At 38.7% G+C, this 16,950-nt stretch overlaps 1 protein-coding gene across 2 annotated transcripts in view; it reads right to left on the bottom strand.

The window, feature by feature from the left end:
• The window catches only part of grid2 (glutamate receptor, ionotropic, delta 2), a 517,533-nt gene that overhangs the window by 197,274 nt on the left and 303,309 nt on the right, over nt 1-16,950 (bottom strand). The gene's annotated exons all lie outside the window — the stretch shown is intronic.

The raw sequence follows: 16,950 nt of genomic DNA, 5'->3' as shown, positions 1-16,950 counted from the left end.
GTTTTAACCTGCATGTCTTGGCACAAATCATAAGCACAGAACTTCTATAACTTTTATTTTTCCTCTTAATTCTAATTTCCCCCCATTTCTACAGCTTTTGTATTCATAAATCTGTTACAATGGGCCAGTATATATATTTGTAAGTGCTTTACGGAGCCAGTAAACTAAGCTAAAGCAGCTCATTCACTAGAAGGGCAAACCCCGACTGAAACATAGCAATACCTATAACATTCAGACATTAAACAAACAAGTAGCACTGGTCTGTATCATTCTAGTGACACAAACAAAAGCCAGAGTATGCAGCAAATCAGTCTTTTGCGAGGCAAATTAAAGTGACACTATTTCCCATGTTTATCTCCCTAGCTGTAGTGCCTTACATAAAATAATTACAGTCTGCTTATAATAAGCTACCCAGTGGGCACTCTCACTGCCAGTCCGGGAACTTCAATGGACAACATGGAAGTAATTTTCCTCACACAGTTGAATTGCATCAGGCAATGTGTGAAGTGAAATTAAATCATAAATTGCATTTCATATGTGGTGCAACTAACTGTGCCTCAGCCAAAGCTTACTGGCATTTTTTTTAATAATAAGGAACAATTTACTGATAACAAAGCTCATTGGGATGAAAGATCTACACACAAAATGAGTGCCACGAACAAGAGATGCATCCAGGTGAAACCAGGGTTAGAGGTTTGTTGGCTAATTTCCCTCATGCTCAATTCCCTCTTGAAACATTTGTTCCTGAGGCTTCTAATGTTGCTCATGTTAATAACTGAGGTTATGCACTAGTGAATTATGAAATCAACTTTTGCTCGTGTTTGGAAGTTCCCGTCTGTCGTGCAAGCTGCCTGGGGTAGACCACTGCTCTCATGAAAATAAAGTCCTTCATTTTATACAGATTTAACAACATAAATTGAAAGCTGACTGTCTCCTTCGCACCCTTCAGGCATTTTATAGCTATTAATGATTAAATGAACTCCCAGCCATTTGAAGTTTGACCATAATTAAGGTGATAATGAAAAGCTCAGACATTTTTTATTCTTAGCCTGAAAAGTTACTGTTTTGGAGATATTGCACAAGCAAAATAAAGCTTTAGGGGAATATTTCAGTGCTATTGATTAAAACATCACAGAGTCATCATAAAAATGTCATCAAGCAGAGAGATGACATTCAACAATTAGGTTATTTACAGATTTTTGTTATTTTGCTGCCTTTGAATACTCCCAATTAATGATAACAATCATTATTTTGCAGTTTTATTCAACATTTTGGCTTTGCAGTGATGCATGCAGGTTGGTTTTGGGGATTTTTTAAGATTTTGCCCTTCAAACACTAATGGCTTTTGCTAGTAATTTACTACTTTTGTGGGAAGAGTATGTGAACTGATCACCAACAGAAAAATCAAATACAATTGGTTAAGGAGACGGTGATAGGAGTTTGAGGGGGAAAAAGGAAGCAAACAAGAGTTGAACACATTCTTAGGAAAATAAATAACTATCACTGAGGTTTTATCCTCATGGGTAGATCTTCTGTACTTTTAGTATGAAACTTCTACCTGCAAAATGAATGTGGTGAACATCAAACATTCATTTATGGTGCATAATTAGATGGTAAAGGAGACCTATTTTGAGCATTTTTAGATCTTCTTTTTAGTAACACTTTCTTTTCCATGTTTTGAATTTGTGTTGCGGCCATTAAATTCAAAATTACCTTTTTTTTTTTTTAAATGGTACATTTACTTAGTTTAAACATTTGATATGTTTTCTATATTCTATTGTGAATAACATATGGGTTTATGAGATTTGCAAATTATTGCATTCTGTTTTTATTTACATTTTACGCAGCATCCCAACTTTTTTGGAATTGGGGTTGTACTCCAACACTCTATAGCCAAGGTAATGGAGCACTACCTGATGAATTAAAAGCACCAACCAACACCAACAAGCAACTCTCTGCCACAGTCAATCATTTCAGTTGGAGCCAAACATATACACAATTGTACAGTTGTCATAACAGTACCACCCAATCCACTGATGCATAACCTCTGCTGAAAAGCTTCATTTGTCTATGCAATACTAATACAGTGTCTAGTGTTTAGTGAGTGGAAAAGCTGCTTCATTAGCAGTCAAACCATTGTTTCCTCTTTTTGTATTCTTCAGCACAAACCTATTGCATACAACAGTCTATTTTTCAGTCCCTCCAGGATTTTAATGCAAAATTCAAGCAAACTCCTCAAAATTCAGAGGAGTTTGCAATTTCTCAAAATTAGCACAGATTTTTGCCAAGACATGTCATGTGACATCATCACAACACACATTCAGCATGTCCTCTTCAATACATATGCATCGAATATGAGTACAGCTAAAAGGTCTCAAAAATTGTGCTATTGCAAGGTCACCAATTCAAGCAAGACAAGTTGCATCACAAGTTTTGAAAAAAATAGCTGCAAAATCAAGCATTTTTGGCCGCAACAATCACAAAAAAAACTCATTTGATATTTGTATTGAGAAAGGGCAGTACCCAACCACCACCCCAGCCAAGCACAGTCTCATAGAATAACGGGAGGAAACTGGAGACAGCTGTTTCAAATTAGGCATCAAGGAGCCAGTTAACATCAATCTAGAACAACCAAAACCTCAACACAGGGGAATCACCTATAATTCACTTACAATAGCATCAAGCATTTGTATCATAGGTAAATTAAACCAAAAAATAAGCCTGACAAAAAAGTTTTAATTGTATTTACAGTACTTCTGCCGTTCATGTTTTACAGAACTCCATCTTTACTGCTCAAAAACAAAGACATGGCAGAATTTAGTGTTAAATTGCCTACTTTACCAGTTACTGTAAAGTGGGAAAAACCTACTGACTACACAAGGGATGCCTAAACAGTGCTACACATTTTGAAATGACCTGGAAAATCTTTATAGACAACTCAAAACTTTGTCACTAGTACAGAACTTTAATCACTGAACTTTCACTATATACTCAGTTAGGTTCCAGATTGTTGATGTTGGTGAGTCAGGTACAGGGGCTGTAGACTCTGCTAAAGTGAGTTGCTCTGTGTGTGTGTAATATTGTAGGATGTGAAATATTGTGGGTTGACAGATTAGAAGCGTAATCCGCCCACAGGCTTATCAGCACATGCCATGGCTGTGTCATCATTCATCAAGCTTTCTCTGCGGGAGAGTTCCAGTCTGAGAATGAATGAATAAACACACACAGATGCAGATGCACATACCCAGAGTGAATGGCACAAAATCCAAAAAGTAAATTCAGTTTGACTTGCACATTTTCTAGGCAGCAAAAACTGCTGACATAGTTGTGTTCTGGGAAAAGTACAAAGTAAATCTTAAAAATAAATCAGCACAATAAAATACGCTTAATGGGTAATGATTTATTATAAGTGGAAAGCAAATATTATGTGTTTAACACAGAACCCCCCCCCCCCCCCCGCCCCCATGAAATATGACAGCTATTTATAGGATGCTCCCAGAGTATGAATAGCAATTAAATAAAGTGGGGAAAAAAAGAATTAACTTAGCAAGTATTCAAATTTTGCGTTCAATACATGAACCTCTAACAAGAGACATTTATCATGAAGCATACAGGATGCTATCATAGTTACTCTAAGGACAATTCCAGGACAATTCCAACCCATCTGAGTTGCCTTTGATTTATGAGTACTGATTGAGACATGCAATAACTCCCCATAAGCCCCTGACACAAGAGCCCTCAAGACTCTACTCACAGTCCCAGTCATAATCAATGTGTGAGCCTTCTGAACCGCCAAGCAATAAGATGGGACTCGCACAACTGAGATGCAAGTAAACTAGAAATTAATGCATTTGAAATGCAGAGAGCACTTCACATTTTTGCCTCCAAACTACAGATGATTCCAATTTGAAGGAAAAGCCCTTGTTGAGAGCATCTCAGAAAATCTAGCAACCGAACTTCTCATTAGAACCACGGTTAGCATTGTATCAGTTGACACCAAAATCAAACCTTTTGGTCATGTACACCATCAGAAGGTTGGGCAACAAAAGGACAGCACACAAGGACAAACGTATGATTCCCCACTGTAAAATATGGAGGTGGGTCATTGATACTTTGTGGCCAGTGTTTCAGGGGCTCTTGTGAAGACTGATAGCATCACAGATTCTGTAAAGTCGCAGTATACCTGTCACCTTGCCAGAAGGTTCAGACCTTTTTTGTCTTCTTGTGTAGTTTGCTTTACAGATTAACAATTTCTATCATAAAAGCCCAAACAGGGACAGTTGCTGCATAATACATAGAAAAGAACATCACATCTATTGCAGTACATGCAAGAATGTTTAACTATATATATATATATATATATATATATATATATATATATATATATATATATATATATATATATATATATATATATATATATATATATATATATAGAGAGAGAGAGAGAGAGAGAGAGAGAGAGAGCGAGCGAGCTTCCAACAACATGAGCCAAAACATGAAAAAAGAAAATCAATCTTTTGGACACAGACAACAATAATTTTTTTTTATGTGAATGGGAACTTCTTGCAGGTGTGAGCAAGTTGTCAAATATGAAACTCAAATAAGGACCAAGTTCATTAACCTGAACATGCAGTAGTCCTTCAGTGTTTCAAGTCATGGTGGTTTAAATTAGGCTACTAATTTGTTTAGATTTTGGGAAATAGACTAACTAAATTAGTTAGAAAACATTTCAGACAGCGGGTACATGGTGGCTTAGTGGTTAACACATTCAGCTTATACCGCCAGGGATGGGGGTTCGATTCCTGCACACACTGCCCTGTGTGTGCTGTTTGCATGTTCTCCCCATTCCATTGTGTACTGCTCTAGTCCAAATATATGCATGGTAGGCTGATTGGCATGTCCAAAGTGTCTGTAGTGTATGAATGTGTGTGTGATTGTGCCCTGAGATGGATTGGCACCCCATCCAGGGTGTATCCTGCCTCATCCCCCATGCCTCCTGGGATAGCCTCCAGGTTCCCTGCAACCCTGAAGGATAAGCGGTATACAAAATGGATGGATGGATGGATGGATATTTCACAAATAACTCTGTGAGAGATTAAAAACAGCCCATGCATATATTTAGCCGAGTCCAATTATGAACTGCAAGAGCCAGAATTCAGACCATTCTGACAGTGCAGACATTTCTATCGTTATTTTTTTCTCAGTATATTCCACTGAGTTGGGGGACATAATGGGTTAAAATCCAAATACAGAATGTAGATACAGATACAGTAAACAGATACATACATATACTCCAATACATAAATCCAATGCTGGTTGGATTAAACTTTGTGCTGATGGCACGCAGCTTTATGTCCACCCTCCAAGACATCTGCTGAGGGTGATGTATCATCCCTACAGGGTCATATAAAATAGCCATGCTCTTTAAAGAACTAAATTAAACACACTGTAAGGGTAATTTGTTTGAGATATGAAAATGGCTGGTGGAGTGTAATTGGCAAAGTAATAAATACTTGGGACTGGCTTTTGAGGAAGTGCTGGCAGTGCTGGAGTTGTAAATAATCCAATTTTCAAGTACCTGTGCTCTGAATACTTGGCTTTGCTGCTGTTCAGGTGTATTAACCTAACACAGCTGTCAGTCCTTAACAATTAATACACCCACTCTGCTTTTATATATGGAACCATATGTTCTTGATTGTAAATATTTAAGTGAGAAATTAATTGACTCTTTCTTACTGTTTGGATCAAAGTGATGCTCTGTAGATGTTTAAAAAGATGGAACAATATAAAACTTTTCATACTTCCTTAAATATGTATAATGAACATGACTTAGGGGGAAAAAAATCTTTGATGCGATTATCTTATGACATGAATGTACAATGTACTTCAGCATTACTTCACTGACGTAAAATAATAAACAAAAGAAGCCAAAATATCAGTGCCTGCATTAAGCAATGTTTATTGCATCCATATAATGACAAATATGAACCAGCACCTTAATACACATGTTGCCAGCAGAGGTTGCAATGCCCAGAGTTCTGATGCGAACTTTTAATAATTTCCAGCTTCACTTCTTGACTTCTCAGTATATAAACACAATTTATTCAACTGACTGTCTGTGCTTGGATTGACTCTCTGCCTGGTCTCCTGTTTATTCTTTTGGATTGTCCTTTGGCCTGACTGTACTCTGACTACCACTGCCTTGAATGCTGCCTGGTTAATAACACTGTTCTAGATTGTGATTACACTTTGAATGTTTGTATTTTGCATTAAAGCACATCTCTCTCTCTCTCTCTCTCTCTCTCTCTCTCAATCAATCTATCTTTGAGCATACATTGAGCATTTGTTTGTTTCTTTTCCTACTGGATTAAATGGTGAAAATATTAAAGTATTAGTTAAAGTACACAAGCTGCAAGCAGATTAAAGTGGATGAGAGTGATTGTGACGCCATGGCTTCTGAGGCCGGTGGGGAGACGCTGTCTCTCTGACATGATTTCAGGTGTGTGCTGGAGAGTGGAGCACAGGTGGAGGAGGTTCTGTTAGTGGTGGGAGAGCAGGTAGGGTGTGAGAACCTCTACTCTGTCTCCCAGATGAACAAAGCAGTGGTGGTGTTTCTAAGGCAACAAAACGTCCTCAGTAAACTGATCCTGAATGTGTTAAACTGATCCTGACTGTGTTAAACTGAACTGGAATTTGGGTGAAAGGAGCCCCGGTAAAAGTTTCTCCCTGTCTGCCCCTGCAACATGAGTCATCATCTCTAATGTGCTCCCATTCATTCAAGATGAAGTGATAATGAAAGAGCTGGCCTGCTTCGGGAAGTTCGCCAGCCCAATGAGATTGATTACACTCGGCTGCAAAAACTTGGCAGTGAAGCATGTCTTGTCTTTTCGTAGACAAGTTTTTATGTCTTTGAATAGTCAAGACAATACGCTTAATGTGAATTTTAAATGCAAACATGGGGGTAGCAATTAGAACCCCAATTCAGAAAAAGTTGGGACAGTATGGGAAAAAAACAATGCAAAAAAACAAACAAAAAGTGTCATTTGAAAATTCTATTCAACCTGTACTATATTGAAAACACATTATTAACACATTATTTGATGTTTTACTTTATGAATTTAATTTATTTTTGAAAATACACACTTATTCCAGATCTGTTGACTGTAACACACTCCAAAAAAGTTTGGACAGTCGGCTGTTTATCACTGTGTAACAACACATTTTCTTTTAATAACACTTATTAAGCGTTTTGGCGCTGAAGACACCAGTTGGTTAAGTTTAGCAAGCAGAATTTTCCCCATTCGTCCGTTATGCATTTCTTCAGCTGAGCAACTGTACGGGGCTGTCGTTGCCTTATTTTGTGCTTCATAATGTGCCACACATTTTCAATCAGAGACAGGTCAGGACTGCATGCAGGCCATGCTAGCATCCGCACTCTCTGCTTACGCAACCATGCGCTTGTAATCTGTGCAGAATGTGGTTTGGCGTTGTCCTGCTCTGGGTGGCAGCATATGTTGCTTCAAAATATGTACATATCTTTCTGCATTAATGGTGCCCTCACAGATGTGCAAGTTACCAAATTATTTGTATCGTGTTGCATACATCAATTTCAAAATAAATGTTTATCTTCAAAAAACTATGCAGTTGATTAGGTAAAACATCAAATGCCTTGTCTTTATACGTTTTTTGTTAAAATACAAGTCAAAGTACATTTACAAATCACTCCTTTGTTTTTATTAGTATTTTCCATTTCCATTTTACTGTCCCAACTTTTTTGGAATTGTGGCTGTACATTGTGTTTGCTACCAAGGAATATCTGAGATGTTTTTTGTGTGTGGACATCGGACACAAGAAGTTTCTGTCTGTCCACACAGAGCTGCGCAGCCAAGGAACTCAGAGAGCCACTCTGCCGTGTTATAGCAGCAGCAGAGTGGGGACGGTCAGCAGGAGAGCACTGGGGAACAGGAGCCTGGAGTAAATGACACACAGAGTGGTGACACACCGGAGCCATATATAGAAAAAGTCAGTGACAAACACAACAATCTCCTTAACACCAACTCTATCTCTTCGACCAAGACTAACAATCGGTTTATGCAGATGTTACTGTAAACAAAATCACAAACACCAGAGATGGTGTTAGCACTAAACCTGCTGCAGATGTTAGCGTAAGAACCCTGGCCTCAATGACTGCACTGACCCTGTAAAGCAGCAGCAAAAGAAGAAACCACAGAGCCCACACAAGAACACATTGAGACAAAAATACCCCGCCAAGTTTAAGAACAATAAAGCTGAGCTGGAAACAGGGGGGGATAAGATGGAATTGTCCAAACAGACACAGTGCAGTGAAACAGTAAATGTTGCAATGCAGGAGAATGAGTGCCCAGAGTGCAGTGCAGAAGCTACAGGAGGGGAAATGCTCACAGACATGGAGGAGGCAGAGGTCAACCCATATCAGCCAAATAACTCTGACTTTTCAGAACAGCCTCAGCAACTGTACACCACAGAACTTACTAACCCTTTTTTTTTTATAACTGACCAAAGGAAAACTGCACAACGTGCAACAAAAAATTAAGACCTGAATATGCTCTCACCACACAGACGGTTCAGATTAAGAAAATAGACATCAGCTGCATGAAAGGCTTTACTATAAACAGGACTGTGGACTTTCATATAGATCTATGGACTATAATGGATTTAAGAGTGAAGGGGTTTGGGGTTATTGTGTGTAGGGTGTGGGCGGGGGGTCTGATGGGGTTCTTCTTTTAAAAAATGTAAATACAATACTGTGAAAAAGATTTCTTCTGTTTTTGTGTATGTCTCATAATAAATTGTTTCAGAAATTAAAACAAAATCTATAATGGGGTTCAGCTGGACTAGCCGCAACCAGGCCTGATTACTGCAAACCCTGTTCAATCACAACACTTAGTTTTAAAAAACTTTTTCAACAGCATGAAATTGCTGAAAACGTCTTACCCTGTAACATGCTATGCCAACATTGAAAGAAATTCCAGAAATGATGAGGAAGAAGGTGATTGAAATACATCAGTCTGGGAAGGGTTACAAAGCTATTTCAAAGGCTTTGGGACTCCAAATAACCACAGAGAGAGCCATTATCTCCAAATGGAAAAACTCGACACAATAGTGAACCTTCCCAGAAGTGGCCAACCTTCCAAAAATTCCTCCAAGAGCACAGCAACTACTCATCCAGGAAGTCACAAAAACCAAGGACAACATTAAAGGAACTAGAGGCTTCTCTTGAATCAATAAAGGTTACTGTTCATGACTCCACTATCAGAAAGACACTGGGCAAAAATGGCATCCATGGAAGAGTGGCGACGTGAAAACCACTGCTAACCCAGAAGAACATTAAGGCTCATCTGAATTTTACCAAAACGCACCTTGATGATCCTCAAACCTTTTGGGAGAAAGTTCTGTGGATTGATAAGTTGAAAGTGGAACTGTCTGGAAGACAGGGGTCCTGTTACATCTGGCATAAACCAAACACAGAATCAAGCATGGTAGTGGAAGTGTGATGGTGTGGGGATGCTTTGCTGCTTCAGGACCTGGGCAACTTGCAGTAATTTAGGAAAACATGAATTCTACTCTCTACCAGAAAATCCTAAAGGAGAATGTCCAGCCTTCAGTCCTTAAGTTGAAACTCAAGCGCAAATGGATTATGGAGCAAGACAATGATTCAAGCATAAGAGTAAGTCCTAGTCCTAGAAGTAAGTGAAAGACTAATTTCCAGTTATCTGAAGCTTTTGGTTGCAGTTATTGCTGCTAAAGGTGGCACAACCAGATTTTAAGTTTAAGGGGGCAATTCATTTTCCACATTGGTGATAGGTGTTGGATAACTTTTTTTCTAACTTTTGCTTCAATAAAAAAAAGAAATAAAATAAAAACTGCATTATTTACTCAGGTTGCCTTTGTTTTATGTTGTATTTTATTTAAATATCTAGAACTATTTAGTATGAGAAACTGTATACACAAACGGAAGAAATCAGTATGGGGCAACTACATACAGCAATGTATGTAAATGTACTACACTGATGCATTAAAGGTGTCTTAAAAAGTGAAAAGTCTCTCTCCCTCTGACAAAATTCAAAGCTGAACCTAAATAGCAATTTTTAACATTTTCACCTGGATACCAGTGTCCAGTGAGGTATTTATATTTAGGAACATACTTGTGATTTAATTTTATAATTTATGACATTTTGAATCATGGATTAAATAGCCAATACAAGTGTGCTTCATTAACATTTTAAAATAAATGTCAACTGATACATATACAGAGGGGGACATAGGTATTGAACGCGTCAACATTTTTTTCAGTAAATATATTTCCAATGAGGCTATTCATTTCCACCAGACTTTGGTATTAACTCAAGAAATCCACACATATAAAGAAATCCAAACATTAAAGTCCATAAATGAAGTTATATGTAATAAAGCGGAATGACACAGGAAAAAAATATTGAACACACTAACTGAAATTTATTTAATACTTAATGGAGAAGCCTTTGTTTGTAATGACAGCTTCAAGATGCTTCCTGTATGAAGGAATTAATCGGCAGCAGTATTCAGGTGTGATTTTGGCCCATTCTTCTAAACATATTGTTTTTAAATCTTGTTCAGTTGGATTCAACTCAGGTGACTGACTGGACCATTCTAACACCTTGATTTATTTTCTCTGAAACCAACTGAGAGTTTCCTTTGCTATATTCTTTGGATCATTGTCCAGCTGGAAGGTCCACCCACGTCTCCTCTTCATCATCCTGGTGGATGGCAGCATTTTCTTCTCAAGAAGCTCCTGGTAAAGGGCTCCATTCATTGTTTCTTCAATTATATGAAGTCTGCCAGTACCATGTGATGAAAAACAGTCCAACACCATGATGCTTCCACCTCCAAACTTCATGTTGGTATAGTGTTTTTAGGGTGATGTGCAGTGCCATTTCTTCTCCAAACATGGTGTGTAGTATGACAGCCAGAAAGTTAAATTTTGCTCTTGTCTGACCAGACTACACTCTTCCAGTATTTCATTGGCTTGTCCAAATGAGTTGTAGCAAACTTTATACGAGCTTCGACATTCCTTTTTTTAATAATGGAGTCTTGCGGGGTGAGTGCATTGCCTATTGTTTTCTCTGTGACGATGGCACTTGCTGCCTCCAAGTGTTTCTGGAGCTCTTTCCGAGTGGTCCTTGGCTCTTGGGCTACTCTTCAGACTATTCTTCTGAGTCCCTGGTCAGACATCTTGCGAGGAGCTCCTGTGCATGGCCAGTTGATGATGAAGTCATGTTGCTTCATTGCACTTTATTAAACATAACTTTATTTATGGACTTTCATGTAAATTCTTTATATTTGTGGATTTCTTGAGTTAATACTGATGTCTGGTGAAAATTTCATGTGAATATATATAAATATATTTACTGAGAAAAATGTCGACCCATTTCCCTCACTATATGTAACTTACTTTCTTCAAATGAACTAGGTTATTAATGCTGAAATTCATGGTTTGTTTATTTTAATTGATGCAGTAAATGATGTTAGTTGTACCTGAAAGTAACAACGTGAAGTTAGTTTTAAAATGAGTTTTGATCAATACAATGGCTTATGACTATGATTTTTGTAAAAAGAAAAACCTTAATGAATCAAGTTTATGCACTTGCCTCTGGTGTATTTCCCCTGCACTTGCATATTACAAAACTATAACATAAAAAAGATTCTGAATAGAGAGACCAGATGTGTTAAGGGTTAAATAATTAAGGGTTAAATAGACAACAGATTGATTAAATTGTTAGAAAAGGTCTTTCTAATTTTAGAAACTTTCGAAACCATCTCTGCCCTATACAACAAAAAACTGTTCACTCAAGCAAGGAGCTCTGAGATTCTCCCAACGCTGCCATCATTACATAGCCACAAAAGGCTCTGAGCTATAGGTACAATGCTCCCAGTGAAGCAAAGTAGCTATCATCTCCTACTCTCCATTTTAAATAATGCATTTAAAAAGTCTGATCTGCTTCTTGCTGGTATGAAGGAAATTGGGTGAAACAGCAAAAAAGTTTTTCCACATCAGTCAGAGGAGCAAGATAGCATGAAGCTGACAACCTTACTGTCACTTTGAGTTAGCATTCTAAGTACAAACTGTATTGCAACTCATGAGGAGTTCTGTGAAACAACGAGCATGCAAGTGCATTTTATCTGCTCTTTATTAGAAATGTATCTTCACTTGACATCATCAGATTATTCCCACTTTCCTTTGGAACAATCTTTCAGTCTCTCATAGCCATGGTTTCACCTGGACAATTTTGACAATTTCAGCTGTGCTGCTTGGGTTAAATCAGGTCACATTTGTTTTTACTATTTCCAGTCTAGCTTTTTGCTCATTGGTCCAAACAGAAGAGGCAGTTGGGGTAACAAAAGTTTGACTGTTTGTCAGCTCCTTACAGTCCAAGATTGAACGGTGGTAAGTGATGTCTGCCTGAACGACTCTCTCTCTCTGTCTCTCTCTCTCTCTCTCTCTCTGTAGTGCATCCATACGTGTACAGACAGGTTTATCTTTCAGACTGGTAACCTTGGCCTGAAGTGACTAGGCACAGTGTCAAGTGGTGTGAGAACTGAATCAGACACAGACCACCACCAACAACAACAAAAGCATTTTTTCTCTACTGAAGTAGCTGAGAGAATGGGGAAGGGAATTTCACACAAAGCAGTCTCCAGAGTTTACACAGAATGGTGCAAAAAACAAAGGGTTAGTGACAGTTCTGTGGGTGGAAACACCTTGTTGATAAGAGAGATTGGGCAGATTGGTTCGAGCTGCCAGGAAGGATGCTCATAAAATCACTTCTTACAACGTTGGTAAGCAGAAACGCATTTCAGCATGCACATAACATTGAACCTTGAGGCAGATGATCTACAACAGCAGAAGACCACATTGGGTTCCACTCCTGTCAGCCAAGAACAGAAATCTGAGGCTATCTTGGTTGCAGACTCACCCAAACTGGACAGTTGAAGATTCGAAAAAACATCAGCTCGTCTTTTCCCAGTCTTCAACTGTCCAGTTTCAGGGAGGTGTGATGTTTTGTGCATTCTGAGATGCTTTTCTGCTCACCACAGTTGTAGAGTGTTTAATAAGCTACAATAGACTTCCTGTCAGCTCAGACCAGTCTGGTGATTCCCCTCTGACCTCTGTCATCAACAATGCGTTTCAGCCTTTGCTCAAAGAATTCCACCCCACCACCATTCTGTCTAAACTCTAGAGACTGTTGTGTTTGAAAATCCCAGGAGATCAGCAGTTTCTGAAATACTCAAACCAGCCCATCTGGTACCAACACCCATGTTACAGTGAAAGTCACAGAGATCACATTCCCCATTCTGATGTATGATGTGAACATTAACTGAAGCTCTTGACCTGTATTTGGGGGGGGTCTCAGCATGATGCACTATGTGTTCTTGCACATTTCTATCATAGCCAGTGTTAACTTTTTCAACAGTAGTGCTTAGTGGGATCGGCTCAGATGAGCTAGCCTGCGTTCTCCACGCAAATCAATAAGCCTTGGGCGCCCATGACCCTGTTGCCAGTTCACCAGTTGTCCTTCCTTGGACCACTGCATACCGGGAGCACCCCACAAAACCTGCCATTTTGGAGATGCTCTGACCCTGTCGTATAGCCATCACAATTTGGCCCTTGTCAAAGTGTCTCAGATCCTTATGCTTGCCCATTTCTCCTGCTTCCAACACATCAACTTCGAGAACTGACTGTTCACTTGTTCCCTAATATATCCCACCCCTTGACAGGAGACATTGTAATGAGCTAATCAATATTAGTCACATCATCTCTCAGTGGTTTTAATGTTATGGCTATATATACAGTATATATATTGTATATGAGAGGCATTATAATGAGAGGTATCATAAATACTCCACTGGTTAGATATACATGTGCAAGCGGATACATGTGTCCCAGAGTGAGGCATCATCTCTACAGATCTATATAAAATAATCATGCTCTTTAGGGACTAAAATTAATTACAATGTAAGAATAATATGATTGAAAATGTCTGGCTAAGTATTACATACTTGGGACTGGCTTTTGAGTAAGTGATGGCAGTGTCAAAATTGTAAATAATCTCTGAACACTCTGCTGCTGTTCAGTAGCCACCTTTGTTTCAATGTAATAAGTCTTTCTGTGTTTGACCACTGCTATCATTACAACATTGGGGTTTGGATTCTGCTTTGGCTTTGGTTATACACCTCCTGCAAATGCCTCATCCACCTCCTATGTTTTGGTCCATCTGTTTTGGTCAGAGTGTCAAAGCTCTAAACTCTAGTCAGTAATCTGCCTTTTTTTTTTTTGCAGAAAATGTGTCATGGCTAATCCATATAACTTGGCCCACCACACAAATTATTCAGCTGTAATAATCTACCATTTGGTGTATAATTTCTTACTCTGACTTCTACACGTTTATCAGTTAGTCAGAGGAGACAGGATTAGCATGTGCATCTCCACACACACATACTTCAGAGTGATGGCTTTTAGACCCATGTCCACCTCCCCTACTGTCACACCTCTTACTTCACTGACAGCACCTCTTCCTCCTCACCTTCAATCATGTTTTCTTATATGTGCATAAGAGATCCTCCGACATGCTACGGTGATAGACTATTAAATAAAAAAAATATGGAGTGTCTTGCTGTCAGTGCTGGGCATGTTCCAGAAAATGTGCTATATTTCGCTACTATAGGACTAGAGTCAAGACTCCCTGCTGAATGGATGTGTTTTAATGCTTCTCAATGGAGGACCACGATTCTTGAATAAAATAAGCAAAGATATAATCTTTCATGATCTGTGCCAGGGATGATGTTGATCAAAAAATATCATTACACAGCTGCACAATAAGTCTGGTTGGAATATAGCAAATGTGAAATTATGTTTGACAATATTCTGGAAAAGAAACAGAGAATATATCACTAAACTAAAATAAATTGTTATAAAAAAAAAAAAAAAAGCATTCTACAATTATAGCTATATTATCCTTGTTGAGAGAATGGATGGTTTTCAACATTAACCACCAGATTTAGATGATAAAAGTGCAGATGCTACCTGAAATAACTTACATACTGCACATACTGTACATACTACATCCTAGTATAACTGACAGTAAAAAGCCATCCACAACATGGGTTTTTAAACCATAACCTTATTCTGGCATCAAATAACAGTATGTCAAATTCCAGTATGGACAAACATTGCTCACAAACCTTTCCCACAGTGTACTTTATATTCTCAGCTCATTCTTGTCCAGATTTGGAAAGGCTCCAACACCTCCTGATAGGAGCTTTAACGAGAATGTCCCTCATTACCCATAAAATAATTATCTCTAAGCAGACAGTGTTTAAATAACCCAAAACTGGCACAAAGACCAGATTTTATGTGAATATTCCATCTTAGACCAAAATGGCCTAAATTTAAATGCACAGACTGAGGAATGAATGCATGCTAGCTTGCTTAGCTAACAGATGTTTAATAGCTTTCCCCGCTGTGGCAAAGGAGCCCTGACTATATCCACTGTGTGCAGTCAAGGGGCAACAACAAGGCTGCAAATGTCACTCTCCCATCCATCAAGCTTTGTGCATAATGGATTGTTTGTAAACAGAACAACATGCATTCCTCATAAATCCTCAGAGTACAGGGACGGAAAGCTTTGGGCAATAAGAGGTTTGCAAAAGGCACAGCACATTGTCATGGAGCAGTCTATCTGTAAATATACACTAAAGCAATTAACAAAAACAATAGTCTTGTTTTAACCTTTTCTCAGCACAAGGAAGAATGCAGGCCTGACACACAAGATTCTTCAAGCCAACACTCATTCATTTTAGAGACACCTGAGGTCACAGTCATTACTGCAAACAGTGGGAGACCTATCCATCTTTGGGTGTTTCCTTCTATGTTGTGGGGCAGCTTGAATGGATTTTAATGGCTTCTAATTTGTGATGAGTGTACAGGCCAATGACAGTCGCATGTTAGCAATTTCGGTCCCTAGAAAAAAGGGTGAAAGCATTTATTTACTTAAATTTTAAAAAAGCAGTTTGTCTTAGTAAAGTGCTGGGCCACAATGAGCCACCAGGACAGCTTCAATATGTCTTTGGCACAGATTCTACAAGTTTCTGTAACTGAACTGGAGGGATGAATGTTCTTCTAAAAGACATTCCCTCAGTTGGTGTTTTGAAGATGGTGATGCAGACTGCTGCCTGACATGACACTCCAAAATCTCCTACTGGGTGGAGGTCTGGTGGCTGTGAAGGCCACAGCATATGATGTTATTACTCATTAAACCATTCATCTATGTCTCCTTGTGCAGTGGAGATGGGTTCCTTGTCATACAGGAAGAGAACACTCCCATCCAGATAGAAATGTTTTATCACAGGACAAGGGTGATCAGTCAGAAGAACTTTATATTACTTTCCAGTGACCCTTGTGTAACCGAACCATGCCAAAGAATTTGTCACCCATTAGTGAATGAGCTGTAGCTAAATCGTTCCTTCACTCATTCTTCATTAGTATCTCCATCATCTTGGTCAGGGTCAAAGTGGATCCAGAACCTATTCCAGCAACACTGGTTAGGGCACCAGTCCATCAGAAGACACCACACACACACACACACAGATTCACTCCAGTTTAGAGTATTCAATTCACCTATCTGCAGGAAACCCTGCAAGAAAGCCACATACACAAGGAGAAATTCTGCACAACCAGTGTCTGGAGCTCAAAATCAAACCCTTAACTCCAGAAGGCATCAATACTACCTGCTGGGCTATCATGCCAACCTAACTAGCTAAGTCTTCTCTCAAAATGTATTTTCTACCTGTTCTTACAGTTTGAACTGGAGGAAACCTTGGCTCCTTGTGATCAAAGCTCTTAGATGAGAACAAAAAAAAAAAAAAAAAATA

Source organism: Ictalurus furcatus, chromosome 5 (assembly GCF_023375685.1).
Source record: "Ictalurus furcatus strain D&B chromosome 5, Billie_1.0, whole genome shotgun sequence".
Classification (NCBI taxonomy): Eukaryota; Metazoa; Chordata; class Actinopteri; order Siluriformes; family Ictaluridae; genus Ictalurus; species Ictalurus furcatus.
The sequence above is the reverse complement of the archived record's forward strand: the minus strand, read 5'-3'. Positions and strand labels throughout refer to the sequence as shown.